The following is a 15,439-nucleotide window of genomic DNA, read 5'->3' as shown; positions in this document are numbered from 1 at the left end:
GAAGCCGGATTATATGAAGAAGAATGGGGCATCAGCACTGGAGGAAGTCTCATTAGCAACCTGCATTATGCAGATGACATAACCTTGCTTGCTGAAAGTGAAGAGGACTTGAAGCACTTGCGGATGAAGATCAAAGACCACCACCTTCAGTACGGATTACACCTCAACATCAAGAAAACAAAAATCTTCACAACTGGACCAATAAGCAACATCATGATAAACAGAGAAAAGATTGAAGTTGTCCAGGATTTCATTTTACTTAGATCCACAATCAACACCCACGGAAGCAGCAGTCAAGAAATCAAACAACCCATAGCACTGGGCAAATCTGCTGCAAAAGATCTCTTTAAAGTGTTAAAAAGCAAAGATGTCACTTTGAGGACTAAGGTACACCTGACCCAAGCCACGATGTTTTCAATCGCCTCATATGCATGTGAAAGCTGGACAATGAATAACGAAGTCCGAAGAAAAATTGACGGATGCCTTTGAATTATGGTGTTGGTGAAGAGTATTGAATATACCATAGACTGCTAGAAGAGCGAACAAATCTTGCTTGGAAGTACAACCATAATGCTCCTTAGAAGCAAGGATGGCGAGACTTCGTCCACATACTTTGGACATGTTATCAGGAGGGACCAGTCCCTGGAGAAGGACATCTTGCTTGGTAGAGTAGACAGCAAAAAAGAGGGAGGCCGTCAATGAGATGGACTGACACAGTGGCTGCAACAATGGGCTCAAGCATAACAATGATTGTGAGGACGGTGCAGAACTGGGCAGTGTTTCATTCTGTTGTACACGGGGTCACTACGAGTCAGAACCGACTCAAAGGCCCCTAACATAGATACACCTATACCTACACGTGACACACTCCGTATGTCTTCTTATAGACATATATGCATACACTTCTACCTATGTAACTGTATACGTATTTCTTTGGTTGTTATTACTGTTGATGCAAAATTGAATATGTCATAGCATTTACCGAAGTTGTCCTGTTTTCTTGTGTACTTCTTAGAGTCTTCATTCACTTTGGTCAATTTCTGCATTCCTCATCTTTGTTTGGTATTGCCTTTCCCATCAACAAAAATAACAAGTGTCTGCCATTGAGAAAGTGGTTCTCCTTCTCATCCCCTCTCATCCCTGGTAACCAGCAAAGAACATTTCTTTCTATGTGTATATTTATCCCTAACTTTTTGTAATAGTGAGACCATACAATATTTGTCCTTTTGTGATTGACTGATTTCACTCAGTATAATGTCCTCCAGACTCATCCATGTTTTAAGATGTTTTTCCGACTCCTCGTTTTCCTTTATACTGTGTAATATTCCATTGTATGTATGCACTACAATTTGCTTATCCATTCGTCCAAAGATGGGCACTTAAGTTGTTTCCATCATTTTGCTATTGTGAATAATGCTGCAATGAACATTGGTGTGCATATGTCTACATCACTGCTCTTATACCTACGAGTGAGATTGCTGGATCGTAAGGTATTTCTATTTCTAGCTTTTCGAGGAAGCGCCATACCATTTCAGATAGTGGTTATACCATAGTACAGTCCCACCAGTAGTGTCTAAGAGCTCCAATCTCCCTGCAGCCTCACCAGCATTTGTTGCTGTTCTGGGTTTCTTTTCAATCATTGCCATTTTTACAGGGGTATGATGCTATCTCATTGTTTCCTGACTCTGCATGCCTGGTAATCTTTGATGGAAAGTCAGTTTTACTTGTTCAGTGTTGAGTATTTTTGTATTCTTATCAACATTCCTGGGCTTTATTCTTGGATATATTGAAGTTACTTGGTAACATTTTGATGTTTCCTGTGATTGTTTTTACGATTGCTAGGCAGTACCAAGGAAGTGCTCAGGCTGGGGCTGATTATCCTCCAACACTGAGGCAAGATATTCTGAGTATTCCCCCATGCCTGTGAATTATGAGCTTTTCAAGCCTTGCTGTTGGGAAGAGGAACTCTCCCAGCCATGTGAGCACTGGGTATTTTTCTCTCTAGTCCTGTTTGGATAGTTCTTTCACTTCCCCTTCTGGTAGTTTCCTCACACTTGTGCCCTGATCTGTACTCAGCCAAACACTCAGCGAGAATCCTCTGCAGGTCTTCCGGGTTCTCTCTCTGTGCAACATCCCCTCTCTGGCACTCTCCTTTGAACTCTCACTGTCTTTATCTTTCCAAGCCCTCAGCTGTGTTTACAAAACTTAGGTGGTTTGCTGGTTTCCTCCTCAGTTCCTCCTTCCTGTTCCATGGCCTGGAAACTCCCTGAACATGGAATACTAGGGCCATCATAGAGCTCACCTTGCTTGTTTTCTAGCTCACGAAGATCATTGCCCTGTGCTGTCTGATTTCCAGTGTTTTGAAAATTGCTATTTTAATATTTTGTGTATTTTTGTTTGTTTGTTTGAAGTGGAAAGACAAATCCAGTCCCCGTGACTCCGTTGCCAAACCCTAGAAGGCGGGTTCTGTCTGGCGCACTCAGACACGCCAATAATCTGGACACTGGCCTTTGAGAAAGAGAAAGTAAATGTATTGCAATGTGCAGAGCAAGGAGCTGGGAGGAAGTTCCTCAGATCCGACTCCCTGAGTGGTGGGGAAACAGGGCTTTTATATGTTTGGGGCAGCAAAATGGTGGCCAGGCAGGCATACTGGGGAGGGAAAATTCTAGAAGGAATATGTAGAGAAGACATTGTGGGAACTATGGTGGCTAGGGAACAGGAGGTGACGTGGTTCTTGCCAGACCTCTCGCTTTGGAATGGGGTCTGGGTGATGATTTTCCCTCTGATTCGTTCCACCTGTTGCTGCACCCTCTATTGAGGTCAACTAATGCTCACAGCTGGCCCTCCTGTGCGTGTGAGCGGGCCAAATCTGGCTTGGGCTGGTTTAAGGCAGTCTTTTCTGACTAATGGAAATTTACTGGCATTCATAGAGTCAGGTTACAACTCCATCTTGGCTTTAACAAAAAGGCGGAGGGAAGTGTTTTTGTAATTAAAGTACTTAAGGGTCTCTTTCTGTTGGAGCTCTTGACATCACTGAGCAAGGAAAAGTTGAGCCAAAAGTGTCTTTGGGACAAAAACTTGAATCGAAGAGTAGAAGATGAATTCCTCTCCTTTGTATTTGGCACTTACTATTTTGAAGCTGCTGAAAGAGCTACCTTCTTTAGTCAAGCTGACAGTGCCTAGGAGTCATTGTCCGTTCACCCGATTTCTGTCTCCTTCCTAAACCTTAGATTTAGAGGCAATTGTCCTAATCTCATTTATCCTGGGGAACTATTTCTCTATTCATAGATACTGTTTCTTGATCCCAACCACACACATGCTCCTATCCTTGTTATTATTTAAATCAAGTCTAAACTACAGCTCTCAGTCTGCCTGTGGCCTGTTTGCATGCCCTACAAGATATGGCTGGTGTTTACATTTTTAAAGCGTTATTAAAAAAAAAAAGAATATGCAGCAAAGACTGAAAGAGTCTCTCAAAGCCCAAAATATTGACTCTCTTGCCTTTTACAGAAAAGTTTTCCAACCTCTGATGTAAATAACTTACTGTTTATGCATGCATTTCTTTCATTGAGAAATAAGCATGGTGGCTTAGCACATGGACTGGAGTTGAACTATTTGAGTTCAAATCCCAGTCTGCCACTGGCTATGTCTGTAATCTAAGGCAAGTTACTTCATCTTTCTTCTCCTTAATTTCCTCAGTCATAAGCTAGGAATAACAATAGTAGCTACCTCAGAGATATTTGAGAATTTAATAGGAGAATATTTAGCTAGTGCTTCGAATTTGTTGAGTTCATTAATGTTAGCTATTAATTCTATTAGTTCATTTGTTTCTGTGTTTATAATCACTACGAGTGTCTCTGATTTAGATAGTAGGCTCTTAAGCTCTCACAGCCTATTGATCAAATAACCTGGAGGCTTTCTTAATTTATGTTTCATTGTGCTTGCAAATACTGCTTGGAATTCTTTTTCTGTTGAAACAGTGTGCTGTGGAATGTACCCTGACCTGGCCTTTATTAGCTAACTATACAAAGTGAAACACCAGTTCTTCTGTTTCTTCTTTGTAGAGATTTTCCGAGGCTTATTAGGGCTCTGCAATGCATTTGAGTCAGTACGGGAATAGATGGTTTATAAATAAATGAATATTATTTCAAATACTGTACTACCTTAGAGTAAACTACTGATCACTTACACAGCAAACCTTAGACTGTTCTGGCTCGGCAACAGGAACAGAATGTTTATATTTTCCTGAATCTATTGCTCATGTTTCTAAGACTTAGCAAGTAAAATGAGCAAATGTATAATACTCGATCTTTAGATTTCGGTATCTCCAAATGCACCTCCCTTGCACCTGTGCATTCACTACCCAGATCCTCTGAATCCCTGTTCCTCCAGGATCATCCTCACACTATGCTGGCAAGGCATTAACCTGCAGGAGACACCACGGACCAGACAACTGATGGACCACTAACGTCCTGGGAGCATATTAAATACGAGCGAGGAGTTTTAAGCATTCACACAGTTGGAAACTCAGATTTCTAAGTAAGCGTATTACCCAACTGACTTATACCTGGCCCAAAAGGCAACCTGAGAGCTAGAAAAATTATTAAATTGACTCTTGGTTGTAGCACATGTCATATTCCAGGGAACAGTCACGTGCAACAGCTCTTCCCTCCTTCTTTCAGTTCTTTAAGAGCATGGCTGCCACAAAATTATAATGCAACTCTTAGAGAGTAAACAATTCGATAGCCATTTAAGTAATTTAAGTGAAAAAAAGCATCTTATAAGACTGACAGCAGGAATCTACCTCAATATAGTCATCAACATCAAATCATCTGCCTTCACTGGGCTCTTTTCTGAGATACATTTATATGGCACTAAGTCTTTTATTCACTTACAAAAAAAAAAAAAAACCCCAAACGTTAAAAAAAATTAAAAAGAACAACGTTTTCTGAAGTGTACGCTCACCCTATCGAGCACGTGTGTCGTATTTGCAAAGGAGCCCCCTGGTGGTGTGGTGGTGAATTGCTCTGCTGCTAACAGAAAGGTCATCAGTATGAACCCGCCAGCCACTCTGCGGGAGAAAGATGTGGCAGTCTACTTCTGTAAAGATTACAGCCTTGGAAGCTCTATGGGGCAGTTCTACCCTGTCCTGTAGGATTGCTGTGAGTTGGAATCAACTCAACGGCAAAGGGTTTGGTTTGTGTATTTTGCAAATATAGGATGCCAAATATGTAATAAAAAAAATTCTGATCATATACTTCAGTAAATTAGATACTAAAATAATAGTCTCAAGATATTTGCTTTCTCCAAGTTATTCTAACTTCTTTAAACACAGAGATATGGACTAAACTTTTTTTTTCTGTTTGGTTTGTTTGTTCATTCGTTTAACAACTATATATTGAATGCTTCTATTTTTAATGGAAGCAAGTTAGACAGTGATGAAATGCATAGATTCTGTCCTCGTGGTGCCTAGAGACTCTTGTAGAGAAAGAAAATAAACAATTAATTTTTAAAGTAGTAAACAAATGTATTTTATTTATCCATTCAAAAGAGGGCAAGTACTACTCTAGGTGCTGGGAATTAGCAGTATGAAACAAGACAAAGAGGTTCCCGACCTCCTGATGCTCCTATTCTTATATAACAATCAAATAAAATAAACATACATGGTAATCACAGACTGTGGTAAACTCTATGAAGGAAAGGTACTCATAACAGTGAATGACTCCTAACAACCATCATTGGTTGAAGAAAGAAAGATTCCTGTAACACAGTGAGGGAGTACTTACTGGCAGAGCAGTGGTTAAGTGCTCAGCTACTAACCAAAAGTTCAGAGATTCGAACCGACCAGCTACTCCTCAGAAGAAAGATGTGGCAGTTGCTTTCATAAAGACTATAGCCTTGGAGATCCTATGGGGCAGTTCTACTCTGTCCTCAGGGTCGCTATGAGCTGGAATCAACTTGACGGCAATGGGTTTTGGGTTTTAAGCAGAGTGAAAGGCCACTTTTTCTAATATCAGTCAGGTCCAGCCAGCAGAAATTCTCCAATTTTACTCCCCAGTGAACACAATAAATTGACTTCCTCAAGCTTGCCTTGAAATTACTAAACTCACCAGCAGATGGCGCCATCATCTCATTCATTTTTGCTGATTCTTCCCACTCCTTTTGATTGCTTTTACCCGCTTGGCTCCAATCCTACAAGGACTGCAGTTTCGTTCATCAGCTAACCTCACCTCCCTTATTCACCGTACAGGGATCTCAAAAGAGATTTAAGACCCATCATCACCTGAAGTCACTCCATCAGTGAGAGAGTCAGAAGCCACAAGACTGCATGATGTATTTACTAGATGGAACACGGACTGTGAATTTAGGAGCTCTGCCAATAACTTAGGGATTTATTTCCCTGATGCAATTAAATTGACCTAGAAGGCTATTTCCCCTTTAAAAAAATAAGTGAACTATATACCAGGTGAATAGCTTCCAAATATTTTTGAGCTGATTTTTTTTCCCCTAAATGAAATTCCTACGCAGAAAATAAGTAAAATCAGAGCTAGTCTGGTTGAAACACCATCGGAGTGGGCGAGAGATCGGACAACTGGCCTGCCGTGCGTCTCATCATTAGTTGAAAGTCTTGCTCTATTTCTTTCTCACTGCAGACGATGCTGAGTATGAGGACACAGACAAGGAAACAGAGCCAACATATTTGACCAAAACATGCAAGACCGATCAAGTAACAAAAGCGAATGGATGAAGATGGGGAAGGTAATACTGAATGAGGGTGAAATGTGCACGGTTTGATGAAAGTAGACGATGTCACGTAGATGGACACAGGAAAACAGGACTTTTTGGTAATTGCTATAGTGTATATAATTTCGCAACAACAACCAAAAAATATATGAGCGGGTATATATGCATGTATGTAGGCATGTATGTGTATAGGTATGTATATGTGAGTCTGGTGACGCAGTGGTTAAGGGCTCAGCTGCTAACCAAACTGTTGGCGGTTCAAATCTACCAGCTGCTCCTTGGAAACCCTATGGGGCAGTTCTACTCTGTCCTATAGGGTTGCTATGAGTCGGAATGGACTGGACGGCAACGGGTTTGGTTTGGTTTTTTATATAGGCGTATGCAAATGTATATGTAAATGCATGAATGTGACTGTATGCATATATATTCGTATGTATAATAAAGCACATAAGAGGCATAGTTATGAATACTTCTTAGAAAAACCTCATAGGATTATTTTTCTGGGTTTGAAGATTTAGGACCTTAGTCTCATGGGACAACTCTGTCAATTAGCATAATAGAGTTTGTATTCTGCATCCTAGTTGGGTGAGTAGCGTCTGGGGTCTTAAAAGCTTGTGACTGACCATCTGAGATACAACTATTGGTCTCTACTTGTCTGGAGCAAAAGACAAGGAAGGGATCCAAAGACTTAAAGAAGAATCTAGTCTACAGAACTAATACTGTAGTCTACACGAAATACGGCCTCATCTATTCTGAAACCAGAACTAATTGGTACCCAGTTACTGCTACCGATTATCCTGATCAGGGCCACTGTAGGTGGATCCTGACAGGATAGGAGGAAAATGGGGAACAGCACCTCAAAGTCTTAAAAAATCCACACTTACTTGACCGGTCGAGACAGGAGGACTTCCCCAGACTATTGCCCTCAGACACGCTTTAAACCTTGAACCAAAACTCTCCCTTGAGGCCACCTTTTAGCTAAATAACAAATTGGCTTTTAAAATAAAGAATATCACAGGTAAGTACTATGCTCCTTTAAAAAATCATCTATATGAGACCAAATGGTCAACAGTTACTTTAAAATAAAGAAGAGAAGTAAAGGGGCAGGGAAACTAGATAAATGGAAACAGAACAACCAGAACGGAAATAATAAGAATGTTCACGCCTTGTGAAGAATGTAACCAACATCACAGAACAATCTGTGTAGAAATTGGTGACTGGGAACCAAAACTGCTCTGTAGACCTTCACTGAAAATACAATAAAAATAGCATTAAAAACACAAACAAAAAAAACACAAATTTTTTCAAAAACAAAGATGAAAGGAATGAAGAAGAGCCACCGTGGGTTGGGAGAGGGAGACTGACAATCATAACTTATAACGAACAAAACATACATATGCACATATACATAACACTTCCTACTTGGTGAGACCAGTTAATGCACTTGACTGCTAACCGAAAGTTTGGCAGTGTGAGTCCACCCAGAGGTGCCTCAGAAGAAAGGCCTGGTGATCTACTTCCAAAAACTTATCCATTGGAAATCCTATGGAGCACAGTCCTACTCTGACATACACGGGGTCCCCCTGAGTCAGAACTGACTTGACAGCAATTGGTAGTAACTGGAAGATGACTTGTGCTGTTCTTTGTCTTCCCTTGCCTTCCAAAGGCAATTTACAGAAAACCTGGTTGTGATTTGGGACTAAAAATTGGGATTGTTGATAGTTTAGTTTGAAAGTTTTCATAAGAAGTGCAACTGCTTGTTTTCTCATCTATTTTCCTCGTTAGACAGTAGACTATTGAGGCCCTGTACTAGACGCTGGTCACAGAAAAACACAGAGACAGAGTACTTGTCCTTTTGGTGTTTATAAGCCGAATCAGTCAGTAGAACTGGCTGACTTTAGGCTACAATATATCAAGGTACTTATACATTTTTCGTATTTATATTATTACTTTCAAAATATTTTCATTTATTTTTACACACTCATTGACCCAACATTTTTTTTTTATAACATTTATATGATGACATTGAATCGGAAACTATTCTAGGATTTGGAGATACGTCAGTAAACAAGACAGACAGGATTCCTAACTCATGGAATCACAACCATGTGGATAGGATGAGTGTAATTATGAACATGTAAATAAATATATTTCTAAAATATATTCATATAGCAAGAAATGCTTTGAAGAAAAAAATAAAAAAGATGAATGTGATCCAGAGTGATAGGCAGAGGCTGTGGTGTGCTTCAAATTGGGTAATCAGGAGAGAACGCCTAGAGAGGGTGATACGTAAAGTGAGAGATGATTATCAAGAAATATACCGTCATGAAAAGTTCTGAGGGAAGAGCATTTAGGGCAAATTCCAAGTGCAAAGACCCTGAGATAGGAACAAACATAGCTTGTTTATGTGACGAAGAAAACCCCTTTAAAAGAGATTTTAAGAAACCAGTTGCCGTGGAGCCGATTCTGACCCATGGTGATCCTGTGTGTGTCAGAGTAGAACTGTGCTCCATAGGGTTTTCCATGGTTGGTTTTTCAGAAGTAGTTTGCCAGGCCTTTCCTCTAAGGCACCTCTGGGTAGACTTGAACCTTCCACCTTTCAGGTAGCAACAGAGCATGTTCATTTTTTGCCACCCAGGGACTAAAAAAGAATTCAAGATGACAGGAGAAGTATTCTGAATTTATAAGCCTTAGATCCCTAAGGAAGACTTAATGAATTTCATTTGATTCTGAACACCTTCTCCAAGTCTTCATCAGGGAGTTGTGGGGGCCATGGTCAAAGCCATTCGGACATTAGAAACACAGTCTTTTCTCTGATTCACTAAAAATTGTAGTCTGACTTGGTTTACACTGAAACATCTTCCAGTTACTACAAAGCTTTGAAGTGCCACCAGGAAAGAATTTTCCCAAAAGTTGGTATTTGCTCGAAACCTTAGGTTCTGATTTCTCGGTTAGGAACGCCTGTACCTTTGTTCTTCATTCTTGGGGTCCAAGAACAAAGGCTGGTTTCTTCTTCACCCTAAAGCTACCACACACTTTCAGTAGTTTACCTTTCGGTTTCGCCAAGGGCTGTTCCTTCCTTCATGATTCCACAAACATTTATTGAGCACCTACAATTGTTTCAGAAACTGGTAACGTGGACAAGAGTTCACTCGGCATTTTCATCTTTCCTTTTCTGGAGCCGTGCATAGGACTTCCTACTTTTAAGGATTTTATTTCTACTCGCCAGTTACACCTCTAATCTGGCTGCCATCTCAACAAACAATCGGTTGTCAATCTGAGTTAACTCTTATTCACATTTTGAAAAGCTGGAGTTACTTTTTTTTCCACCCACAATATAATTATTAAACATCTGATGCATTATCAGTGGGGGTACTTAAATGAATGAGACACTCTCACTCATTCTTTCATTTAGCACATGTTTCTTAGGCAGCTATTAATTTCCAGGCAATATGTTAAATGGAGTCCTGGTGGCACAGTGGCTAAGAGTTGAATGCTAACCAAAAGGTCAGCAGTTCGAATCCACCAGCTGCTTCTTGGAAACCCTATGGGGCAGTTCTTCTCTGTCCTATAGCATCGCTGTGAGTTGGAATCAACTCTACAGCAGTAGATTCATATGTTAAATGCAATGGGTACCATAATGATCAAGACAGAGTCTCTGTAAGGGCAGTGGCCAGTATGGCACAGCAAGAGCAGTCAGCAGGCAATAAGGAGTGGTACGTTGTCTGTAGAGATTAAAAAATAATACTAATAAAACTGACCAAAAGTTAATCTGCTTTTTATTATCTCCATAAACCAGCAATTCTAAACAATGTCTGTGTTAAAATACTCACTGAAAATATCTTTTGTTGCCCGAAGTTCGTTACTGTTGGGTTTGAATTACATATATAAACACACACACATACACACACATACACACACACACACACACACATACACACACACACATATACACACACACACATACGTACACACAAGTACACACACGTACACACACATACACACACACACATACACACACATACACGCACATACACGCACACACACACACATACACACACATACACAGATGCTTCAAATTAGCACATTAGTGTTATTATTCTTTAGTAAATGTCACATTCTACACAGAAATTAATTCACAGAACTCTCAGTATACGGACACATGGGAATTTAGCAACATGAATGCCTCTTTGGAATAAGTTGGAATGATGTGGAATTGCCCGAGTTCACGCAAAGCACCACTTACTCCATTTGTATCGTTTTTAACTACACCTTATGAAACTATGTATTTCAGTGTTTAAACAGTAAATTTGAAGTAAACTGTGATAGAATTGCTCAATGATCATAAAAATGAAGAAACAGAACGTAATCTACTTTAATTGCTATTCTGTGTGACCACTTAGAATTTTTATTTATATTGTATAAAATTTTTCAACCTGCAGAGACATTTGGAAAAAAAAAAAAAAAAAGCACACCTGTTGCCATCGAGTCAATTCGGACTCATAGTGACCCTATAGGTTGGAGGAGAACTGCCCCATAGAGTTTCCAAGGAGCACCTGGTGGATTTGAACTGCTGGTCTTTTGGTTAACAGCTATAGCTCTTAACCACTATGCCACCAGGGCTTCTGAGACATTCAAAAGCCTCTGAAATCAATCCTGAAGAAAACAGACATGAGCAATATTGCGATTTCTGGAATAATTGTGAAATAGGAGTTTTATAGATCCGTGTCACACATATTCTCATAAACCCTTTCCCTAAATTTATATACGTTTCTTTAGTGAAATAAACTTTTCAAAATTAACTTAATAAAAGGTGTTCTTTAATCAATTATGAGCAAAGATAAAACGATGTGTCGACTACTCTGTTTGACTAGTCAATGTGAATATGTGAAAAATTTTAATTTTGACGAAATCATTGAAAAATTTGAGGAAGGTAGGGTCTAAAACAGAAATTGTAATATTATTGTTTATTAATGTGATATACCTAAATATATGTATAAAACTTTCTTCTTTCCCCAGAAATATATTATTATAATTTAAAAGATTTTTCATACGTAATTCAAAGTATTTTGTACAATAATATTCATTTTAATTTATTAGAAAGAAAAGAAACTGAGGCGCAGATTGTCGGATTCCTCTGAGTGCATAAGGAAGTTCTGCCAAGATCGCTGACTAATGTGGAATGCACTCGAGAACAGACAGGGACAAAACGACACAGTGGCAACACTTAAAAAAAAAAAAAAGAAAAACTCATTGCTGTCAAGTCAATTCTGACTCATGGTGACCCTATAGGACCAAGTAAAACTGCCCTATAGTGTTTCCAAGGCTGTAAATCTTTACAGAAGCAGACTGCCACATCTTTCTCCCACAGAGCGGCTGGTGGGGTCAAGCCTAGCAGTTTAACCACTGCACCACCAGGGCTTCTTGACTGAGTCGATTCCGATTCATAGTGACTCTATAGGACAGAGCAGAACTGCCCCCATAGGATTTCCAGGGAGAGGCTGGTGGATTCGAACTGCCGACCTTTTGGCTTTATGTAGAGTTAAATCTTTTTCACAAGGTAAACTTCAAGTGAGTTCATAATTAACAAACGTCTTGTCACAAAAGGGGTTTGCGTGATTTTACTATCACTATGGAGCCCTGGTGGCACAGCGGTTAAGAGCTCAGCTGCTACGCAAAAGGTTGGCAGTTCGAATTCACCAGCCGCTCCTTGGAAACCCTGTGGGGCAGTTCTACTCTGTCCTATAGGGTCACTATGAGTTGGAATTGACTCGATGGCGATGGGCTTGGTTTGGTTTGGAAGTTATTTCATTTTCTCCTTTGGTTATGTTGACTCCAGACTTTGAAGTTTCTGGAGTGGTTGAGATATTTCTGTTGAACAAATGAGCGGGGCCGGCCAGGCCACAAGGATCACGTGGTGGCCTCGGGAAGGAGGGGAAGTATGATTCAACTACACTGAAATGCGTCGAACTGTTCAAACTGTTTATTTTCTACTTTATATTTCCTCTTTTTTCTTCTTAAAAATCTTGATGTAATTAACCTACAATGAGCCGTCTGTTTTTTTTGGAAGTAGATCAGTCTCCCCGGACGCATACAGATTAACTGCTCAAATAAACCCCGTGTGCTTTAATTTCTTTGTTCTTTGATTATTTTTGAACATACATAAGTACATATACATTATTTTGATGTCTAGAGGAAGGAGAAGTTAAAAAAAGAGTTGCTCTGAGTGTTATATATGCTAGCCACACCGTTGCTCAAGGAACTCAAGGACAAGTGAGGAAGACAGGATTATAAGCAGCTACCAACAAGAAAAAAACACATAAACACCATCTCTTCTTCAGGAATCCCAAGAAGGTTCAACTTATAAGTGACATTTGAGTATGATACACACACACACACACACACACACACACACACACTTATCCTCCATGTTAGAAATGGAAGAAAAGGGACTCAAGGCAGTAGGGATAATTGAGGGTATGTGTGAAATGTGAAAAATATAACCAACTGAAATCACTAGAACAGTAAGGAGGCGGGAGCAAGAACGGATTTAGGAAAGAGGAAGTAGCTTGGGATATGATGGTGAAGAATATAGTTTCCATTATGGAGGATTTATTGATTATATCCTTTCACCATCCTTATTCAATGCGTATGCTGAGAAAATAATCTGAGCAGCTGGACTATAAGAAGAAGAATGCAGCATCAGGATTGGAGGAAGGCTCATTAACAACCTCGATAAAGATTAAGCTAACCACAGTAGGTCATAACCACAAAAGGCCAACTTCTTTGTCAGAATCTGAAAAGCTTAAAGACAGCAGGAAACTGCGTCAAAGGAGCAGGACAGACTGCTCTAACTAGTTGAATGGACAGTGGACTTGCATACCAAAAACTAAATTAACAATTTATTCTGGAAAGTGGGTTAAAGATCTACTCCATATCATACATAGCCCACATAACAAATAAAAAAGCAACCTTCAAATGACAGACTCAGAACCCCTGAGCCAAGAGGCCATATTGTTAGAAACGAAAACAAGAAAAAGTCACCCAGTCCCAATCTTAGTTCTTTGTCTTTGCTTTAACCAACCACAGTCTGTAAGCAATTACTTATAATGAATCAGCACCGGTCAAAATTGTATAAAAAGCACTTATAGATTGTACTTCTTTGGATTTTGGTCTGTTTACAGGCTGAGTGCTTGTAGTCAATTCTCATTTTGTTTCTGATGTCACAATAAAAATCTCTCTGTTGCAGAAGGCTTTGGTGAAAGCAATATGCAGATGACACAGCCTTGCTTGCTCAAAGTGAAGAGGACTTGAAGCACTTACTGATGAAGATCGAAGGCTACAGCTTTCAGTATGGATTACATCTCAACATAAAGAAAATAAAAATATTCATAACTTGACCAATAAGCAACATCATCATAAATGGAGAAAATATGGAAGTTGTCAAAGATTTCATTTTATTTAGATCCACAATCAACATCCATGGAAATAACAGTTAAGAAATCAAACAACTTATTACATTGGGCAAATCTGCTGCAAAAGACCTCTTTAAAGTGTTAAAAAGTAAAGATGTCACCTTGAGGACTAAGATGCACCTGACCCAAGCCGTGGTATTTTCAATAGTCTCACATCCGTTTGAAAGCTGGACAATGAATAAGGAAAACTGAAGAAGAATTGATGCCTTTAAATTATGGTGTTGACGAAGAATATTGACTATACCATGGACCGCCAGAAGAACAAACAAATCTGTCTTGCAAGAGGTACAGCCGGAATGCTCCTTAGAAGCAAGGATGGCGACGTTTCATCTCACGTACTTGGACATGCTTTCAGGAGGGACCAGTCCCTGGAAAAGGACGTCATGCTTGGGAGAGGGTCAGCTCAAAAGAGGAACACCCTCGATGAGATGGATTGACACAGTTATTACCACAATGGACTCAAGCGTAGTAACAGTTGTGAGGACAGTGCAGGACCAGGCAGTGTTCTGTTCTGTTGTACAGAGGGTCGCTGTTAGTGGGAACCAACTCAATGGCACCTAGCAGCAATTGATTATAAAGATATGTTTCAGTTTAATATATTTTAGAGCACTCTAAGAAAGGGTTCTATTTTAATTACTTCCTAGTAATAAGCATAAAATAAAATACTACAACATTGCTATGAATACAGCTAAGTAAATTTTGTGGTCTGACTAAATCCCTGTATACTTAATTTAAGTAATTTTTACGTGTCTTTCACAAATGTAATATGAACCCAATTAGGATGGGGATTGCGCCTCATGCTTCTTTGTAACCAAGCTTCTGCGAACACAGTAAATTTTCAGTAGACATTTAATTGCGTCATAGAGGTAGGGAAGAAGGGAGGGAGGGAGGTGGAGAGGAAGAGAAGGAGAGAGGGCAGAGGGAGGAAGGAAAGAATGAAGGGAGATCCAAGTGTTAGTTTTCAAATTAAAGGTGAAATTTGATAATTTTTGGAAATTTTTAAACTATAAGTGAGGAAGACATCTTGGAACGTCGCTATTTCCTGAGACTTACTTTTTTTTTAATACATTGGTTCTTACGTGAATGCTTAGTTCATTGGTTTATTTTTTCTGTTTAATTCATTGGTTTCTATAATTTTCTAAAAAGTCCCATTGGACGTGTACCTCAGGCTCTCTTCTGTTTCCATTTCTGTCTTAGCACGCATTCAAGTAAACCTACCA

The sequence above is a fragment of the Trichechus manatus genome, unplaced genomic scaffold (genome assembly GCF_000243295.1).
Source record: "Trichechus manatus latirostris isolate Lorelei unplaced genomic scaffold, TriManLat1.0 scaffold00160, whole genome shotgun sequence".
In the NCBI taxonomy this organism is placed as follows: Eukaryota; Metazoa; Chordata; class Mammalia; order Sirenia; family Trichechidae; genus Trichechus; species Trichechus manatus.
The sequence above is the reverse complement of the archived record's forward strand: the minus strand, read 5'-3'. Positions refer to the sequence as shown.